This window comes from Belonocnema kinseyi, chromosome 3 (genome assembly GCF_010883055.1).
Source record: "Belonocnema kinseyi isolate 2016_QV_RU_SX_M_011 chromosome 3, B_treatae_v1, whole genome shotgun sequence".
In the NCBI taxonomy this organism is placed as follows: domain Eukaryota; kingdom Metazoa; phylum Arthropoda; class Insecta; order Hymenoptera; family Cynipidae; genus Belonocnema; species Belonocnema kinseyi.
This window is the reverse complement of record NC_046659.1, coordinates 105,344,188-105,352,128: the sequence shown is the minus strand read 5'-3', so window position 1 is coordinate 105,352,128 and position 7,941 is coordinate 105,344,188.

Genomic DNA, 7,941 nt, shown 5'->3' with positions numbered 1-7,941 from the left:
CTCAATTTCCTTTTACGTTTAAAAAATGCTTTCAAATTATTAATAAAATTTTTGAAGACTTCTAAATATCATTTACAGCGATTTCCAGTTTTCATAACATTTGTGTGAAATTTTAAAAAAATTATCTGATAATCTTAAAGATTTTTTTATACTATTTTGTAAATCTTCTGAAATTTTTCGCAATACTGTTAAACATTCCATTACAATTATTTAATTGAAAAAAAAAAATAAAAAGTATAAATTCAATTTCGAAATCATCAAACACCTTTCCTTTACAATTTTAAGATATATTAAAAAATTATCTTGAAGCATTTTCAGAGCTTTTAAATACATTACATTCTCATCACAGAAGATATTAGATTTGTGTAAAATTCCCCCCACCCCCTCACCCAGTTTTTGTCAAATGTCCACGTTTTGAGACCCGCCGAAAACGAAAAACAGGTTTTTACGAATTTGTCTGTATATATGTCTGTCCGTGAACACGATAATCTTTGAAAAAATTTATTTATTAGATTGGCCTTCGGTATACTCGTTTATTGTCCTAAACTAAAGGTCAAGTTCGTTAACCAGACATTTTGGATAAAAATGAAAAAAGTGGGCACATATTTAATATTTTTCTGACCACTTGTTTCAAAATTTAAAAATTCTCTGTACGGGTTTCATAGTATTGAAAAAGTTGAACAATTTATCCTAATGACTTTTTTCATAAAATCAGAAATTACTAGAGTTATAGCATTTACAAAATTAAAAAACACACGAAAATTAATATTTTAAGCCAAATAACGCACGATATGAAAAAAAGTCAAGAGAAGTGAAATGTTTCTTTTTGAATGCCCTACAAGATTATTGAAACAACTTTTCGAATTTTCTTGAAAATTCCAAAAATTAAATTTTTCGGCCAAACCATGCTAAATACGATAAAAGATAAATGCACAAAAATTGTGCATTTGAAAAACATCCACAAATTTGTTAACAACCACTTTTTGATAGGATGCGTACTTTGCCGCTTTAATCAGATCCATAATAGCCTTGTAAAGTCAGTCACTATTCAATTTTTAGTATAGTAAATTTAATATTGAAGTTTGATTGCTAAAATATACTTGAGCTTCTTCAAATAAGAAAGCAGAGTATGTTGTTGATATATTCATAAAAATGTTTTAAATAGGGATTGTGGAAGAGAAACACCGCACAACACGTTTGCGGCTATGCCAACTTCACTTCCGAGCCGCAGATTTTACAACTCCTGCCCCTCATGGAAAGTTGATTAAACCGCATTTCCTATCCACTACCACCAAGTGGATGAGTACATGCCCGATTTTGACCAAAAATGTGCAGAAAGAAGATACGAGGTAAGTAACAGGAATCTCCCACCATCTCTTCCACAGGTTTTACAGGTTTAAAATGAGTATAGGCCACCAGCAGAAAATGAAGTAGTTGTCAACGAAGATGAGAATGTGAGCGAGATCAGCGACGCAGATAAAATTTTGACGTTACAGGCAGAGAATGACATGCTTCGTGCTCTGATCTTAAAACAGACTGCAGAAAAAAGTGCAAAAAAAGACCCGCCTAAATTCGACCTTGAAACATTTTTATATGGACAAAATGTCAAGGATAAGTTGCGCAGGGCAATCATAAAACTGCAGCTTAGACCTCTAACCAAGTGTCAAGAACCTTATTCCTCGAATGAGAGATTGCATCTGCATATGAAAGAATGCGAAAAGCAGGTTTAATGCTGCCACATCTCAGAAGCGTGGAAACTTGGATAGCTAGAAACGAAGTATAAGATGGACATCATCGAGGGTTTTGAAGATCTTGGCCACCCTGGCAGAACAGACAAGCGTGCCAATAAAGTATTTGCCATGACTCTGAACGGTTTGCATCCTTTTCATCGGTGGCGAGTCATAATTTTGTACGCTTTAGCCCATAACAATGTTTCTGCAGAAAACATAGTTACTCTAATGCGACAAACTTGCGACAAAGCCGAAGAATGCGGAGCTGATGTTAAGCTTTTTGTTTGTGACCAAGGAAGTCCTAACAGATCAGCTTATACCAAACTGGGAGTTACTGAAGCTAACTCGTTTTTCCTGCATGGAGAAAAAAAGATCTTGAGGTTTCATGATTTTTGTCACATCATAAAAAACATTATTAGTGCTTGGCAGAGGTATAGGACCCTCATAGTTGAGGAGGAAGAAGTTTCTTTCCAGGACATTATTGATACTTGGAAAGCTGATTCTGCTAATGAACTTTCGAATATGCTTGAGCATATCTCAAGGGAACACCTCTTTCCAAATAACTTTCAGAAGCAGAATGTCAGAAATTCCTTCCAACTAGTGAGTGGAACACATACAGCAGCCATGACAGCGGCGAAAAAATCTAATGTGGCAGGAATCAAGACATCTAAAACGATTACTAAGTCGATATGGTTTGTGGGAAAGATGAATGTCGTAGTAGACGTCTGTAATAGCAGCAATGTTTACGACAAAAATCTCATGAAACGCCCTCTGTCTCACGAAAATCCTGGATGCATTGAAGTTCTAGAAGACTATCTGACATGGGAACCTACCATCCACGTGAAAAACAAATCAGGAAAACTGACCAGGTTACCTTGTTTCCAAGCGCTTGAAGGAACTGTGCGGGGCTTACTGATTCTCTACCGGGATATGGTTTATGCCTACACTTCCTTTCAGTTGTGCACAGTCATTTGCAACACGGATTCCGTCGAGCAATTAATTTCCACTTTACGAGGGCGCAATAGATTTAATTCGAACCCTACATGTCGGATGGTTCGTTTGACCTTTCGGATCTTGGTTTCTGTGAAGGATATTGCAACTTCAAGCATATTCAAGCAGCACTCCTGAGCATGAATCATACTTCTCACCGATATCACCAGTAGCTCTGAAGGAACAATTGAATAACCTCATTGCTCCTGAAGAAGTCAACGACGAGAGAACGATGTAGTTCTTTGAAACTGGTACACTCGATGACGCAGATGATGTTTTGGAATCGGATGAAATTGAGAATGATCTTTCAGAATTCGATGAAACACATGGAACTCGTGAAGACGATGATCAGCATGCAAACAAAACTGTCAATGCAGACGGCAGTAACAAAGACACAGCCTTCGCTGGGATAAGTACAACCGTTGAAGGACAATCTATGGCATTCTTTGCAGGTTGGAGCGCCTACAAAGTTGTCAAGGAATATAAGTGTCATGACTGCCTCTCTGAGATTCAAAGACCTCCCGATGCAGATCAAGGGGATATAAATGACACTTATATTAATTGTCGAGAGTACAATACCCAAAAGAGCTGGCAACTGATTCTGATGAGGAGGCCTACAGATCAATTTCGTGACATCGCAACAATCAACTTGCAAACTTTCGTCACGAAATTTAAGCCGCGAATGCAGAAGGAAAGAATACGAGAAAATATGTTAAAGGATGCTATAGCAGATGTAAGCAAGGTGTACCCAGATTTGTATAATGAAAATCACCCTTGCTATCAGCACAGGCTGTATGCAACATACATGTTGTTCACAGCTAAATTGCACAGAACCTGCACTTTTGAGAACAGGTCAGCAAAAGAGGCAAAGCTATCTAAGCGACGTGAAACAACTGAGGAAAAAAATACTGCTTTAAAAGATGCTGGCCTAAAGGCTTTGAAGCTAACTTTAGAAGAGGAAGTAGATGCAGAACCAAAGGATCCAAAGCACTGCAGATTTTCCCGTAAACTTCGAATTATGAACCATATGTAAAAAGTAATTAATGTGAACGATAAGCCCAATTGTTGTGCCTGTTGTGTTTTAGTTAATATGTGCTGCAAAGATTGTTGTTATAATAAAATTATTGTATCTCTAAAAGTAAGTTTAATTTCTTCCAATTGTATTAGGTCGAAACAACTAATGCAAAATTCCTTTTGTATTAGGTTGAGATGCCTAATGCGAAACAAAATGTGCTCTACTTTGTAAAGTAGAACACAATATTCTGCTCTTTATAAGCAAACCATTTTATATGTTACAGATTTTCTGTTACATACAAAGTTGTTTGTCATAAACAGCAGGGTGGAAGAGTCCTTCGTATAGTAATAATACGTGGGGAACCACTTTTAAAAAAAGCGTCGTAACTCCTACCTCCTGGGTGGCGTGGAAATGGGTTGATTTTTGTGTAGAAAATGATATGTAAAAGTCGACCAAAGTTCATTTTCTTTGCAACATTTGGCTTGTATCTTACTTTTTTCAGTTTTTTTGTATTATTTTATAATTTAAGTTTGTATATTTGGGCCAAGAAATTCGTTCTATAGTATGAAAAATATTTTTCCTAAATCAATATTTTAAAAAGAAAAGTACATAATATTAATTATTATTTTATAAACATAGATAAATCAAATTTTAATATTTTCTATGAAAAATATAATCCATGAGTGACAGAATGAAATCAGAAACAATAATAAAGTAAATTTATTTAAAAACAAACACTTTGAAGGAAATTGACCTTAAGGGAACATTAAATATATATTTTTTTAATTTGGACAAAAATCAGGTGTTATTTTCTCTCGGCAAAATAAATAATCTGTGAAGATGCCAAATTATTAAAAAAAGAAATAACACTTGAAAAAGCACTCTTTTAAAGAGTTTTTGAAACAAAACATTTCATCAGTTCTGTCAAGCACTCCTGATTTTCATTTGCCCTTCTTTCAAATTTCTCTGAAATTATGCGATTTCACTCGTTCTGAAATAATGATTCAAGTATTAAAAAACTTTCATTTCTAATCCTGTAACTTTAAACCTTTCAATGTGGAACTAAATAATTTGAAAAGTTTCACTTTCAAACTTTCGAATACTTTTAATGTAAAATTCTTGCATATCTAGATAGCTTTAAATTTTTGATTATTCAGACACTGAATAGTACAAATATAAAATGTCTTAACTATCAAGGCTTGAAATATTTTCGAAATTTCAATTAGCTCTTTAAGGAACATCGTAACATCAACAAAAAAAAACCTTTTTTTAAAAATGTTCAATAGCTGTTTCCTTTATCACGAAATCATAAACAAAAAATCAGATTTTATAATTGTGTTTCTTTTCACTTCTTTCTACTCCAAAATAGTTATTAGATAGATGAAAATTGTTTTTTATACACAAAAAGTATTAAGAAAACAGTTTTTAAACAACTTGAAAAAAGTTCATAGTATTAAATAGTTCGATATATAATAGAAACGCTATAAATAAAAAATTTGATTCTACTTTTTCATGTTTGACCTAAAACTATTCAATTTTAAAGGCTACAAAATACTAATGTGAAAAATAAGTAAAAAATTATTATTAGTTTTTGTTTGAAACAGGTTGATGCTAAAACGGAATTTTATGAGGCTGGGAAAAATAGACAAATGGCAGTGAATTATTTTTTGACCGGGAAATTTATGAATTTTTAGAAAAGAAATTGGTCCAAGTTTGATTTTAACAGTTTTTTTTTTAATTTCTTAAATTGCTTTTTTTCCTATTATATCATTCAGTTTACAGTATGTCATTCGAAAATCTTTCACTTCAGAATTTTCCGTTTAAGTTTTAATATTTAAGCGTATAAATTGTGATTCTTTTTTTAATTGCAGTGGACACCAATGATTCAGAAGTGAATCATAATTTATTTCACAACACGATTCGAAAATTTTTTGAAATTGAAAGAATTTTCCAATTTTAACGTTAAAAATTAAACTGTTTCAATTGGAAAGTTTTAGAAGTTAAACAAATGGAAACTCGCGATTAAAACTTTATAACCCATTTTCAATTGAAAAAACTTCAAAATAAATATATATACCTATTGAAAGGCTTTTATTAGACTTTAAAATATTGTTTTAGTCTCAAATTTGAAAATGTCTGAAGAAAAAGAACAATTGCCTAATATTTAGAAATATTTCGCTGTTCAATGAAGATTCCTGACTAGAAATCAAATATTCAAAACTAAACAAAAAACTTAACTTCGAACGTTATTTTCTATTACAAAAAAAGTCTTTTAGAAGTAAAATTCCTAAATTTTGATGTATGATAAATTTGAAACATCTATTATTCCTAGAAAAAAATCGAGTAAGTTGAAAATATAAAAGGTTTAAAAAATTATCTAAAACGAATCTGGAATATTTTAAGGAAATATTTATATTGTTTAAGATTAGGAACAAGATTGTTCAGGATTTAGAAACGATTGTAAATTAAAATAATTTAACTTTTAATTTAAGAAGTTTTATCATTTGTAACAAAAATGTAATCGTTTAATTTTTAATACTTCTGGTTTAGAATCGCTTAACACGATTTGCAGCATAGTTTTTATTACTTCGAATGGAGAAATTTGTAGGATTAGAGTTTGAATTGCGAAATTCAATTGCGAAATTGTTTGCGAACTAGGAAAAAATCGGAATTTTTTCTGCGATTAAAACGGCCACCTTGTTTGAACCGAAAATAATTGTATACCTCAACCTAACTGCCGAAAATGACTCGCTGTCTTGCAATAAGCATAGAAGACGGGATTTTTACACTTTTAACTTAACATTGGACTTTTTCGCGTTTCATCAATATCGAATCCAAGAATTTATTATTTTCGACATAACCTATGACTTGTAACAAAAATCGTTAAAATTTAACCCGTAAGCCAGCATTTTGAAAACATAAATTTTAACGTTAAAATTCAAGTTGTTGAATTGAAGACTTAAACATAATTTTTACAGTTGTTGTTTAAAATTAAGCAAAATATATTTATTGTTTCTTTAATGATAAGACTGAAAAATTTCTAATTGAAATCATATATTAACTTTGAAAATTTTGAAAATTTACTCCGAAATATTGAACGTTCTTCAGTGTTATATACAATGAATCTCTAATGTTTAAGTTTTGGTATTTGATGAGATAAGATAAATAAGAAATTGTGGTTAAAAAAATTGTTTTATAATACATTTTGTTTTAATAAATAGTGTAAGAAAATCGACAAGATCCAGGAGTCGAAATTAAAATTACAGCAAATTTTCAAAATTTGGAATTGTTGTATAATGCCGAATTGTATGAAATTGTCCATTTTTTTGTACTTCTAGGGACGACTGAAAATCCCGAAAAATAATATTACTGACACTGTGTAATTCCTGCATAATAAAATTAAATTCCCGAATAAGAAAATTTCTAAAGCGTTTATAATATTACGGAATTTAAAAATTCCCGAATAATAAGATTTCATAATTATAAAATAACAGAACTGTAATATTCCTTAACTATACAGTTGTAGAATTTAACAAATTTATTCTTAATAAATCTGATTTATTTATTAAAAATACGATAATAAAGTATTTTTATCAAAGAAATTTTCGTTCAATATTTAAAGTTTTAATAACTTAGTGTTTCAATTTTAAATCAAAATAATTCTATAAAAATTGTATTCAAAAATTAATGTAATAACACGTGTGCCTCAAGGGAAAAAAAATTCTCCCTTAATTTTCTTCGAGCCTAATAACATTTCCCAAGCAAATTTTGCAGGATTTAGATCAGCAATAATTTATCTCGAAGTTTTTTTGTTTTATTATAAACCATTGGATTTTTGAGAATATTTTTTGCAATTAAAAAAAGATACTATGAGAACTTTCAACAAAAATTTTATATCCAGAAATATATAAATGTTTTCAATTGTGGTAATTTTGAATTTAAAGAATAATTTGTTTAAACTTTAAACATTAGAAAAGCTATTCCTTTGTATAAATATTTGATTATTTTAATTTAAAAGTCTATTTTTATCAAAAAAAAAATTTGTTAAGCACTAATTTATCTTAACGTTTCTTTTTTTTTAATTAAAAAACCGCTTTTCAAGGATTTTTTTGTACTTTAAAAAAAGACTATGTACAAAAAACCTGTCTCAAGTTTCAAAATTCCAAAAAAATGTGTATATTATTAAATGTCCTCAAATTTCGGTTC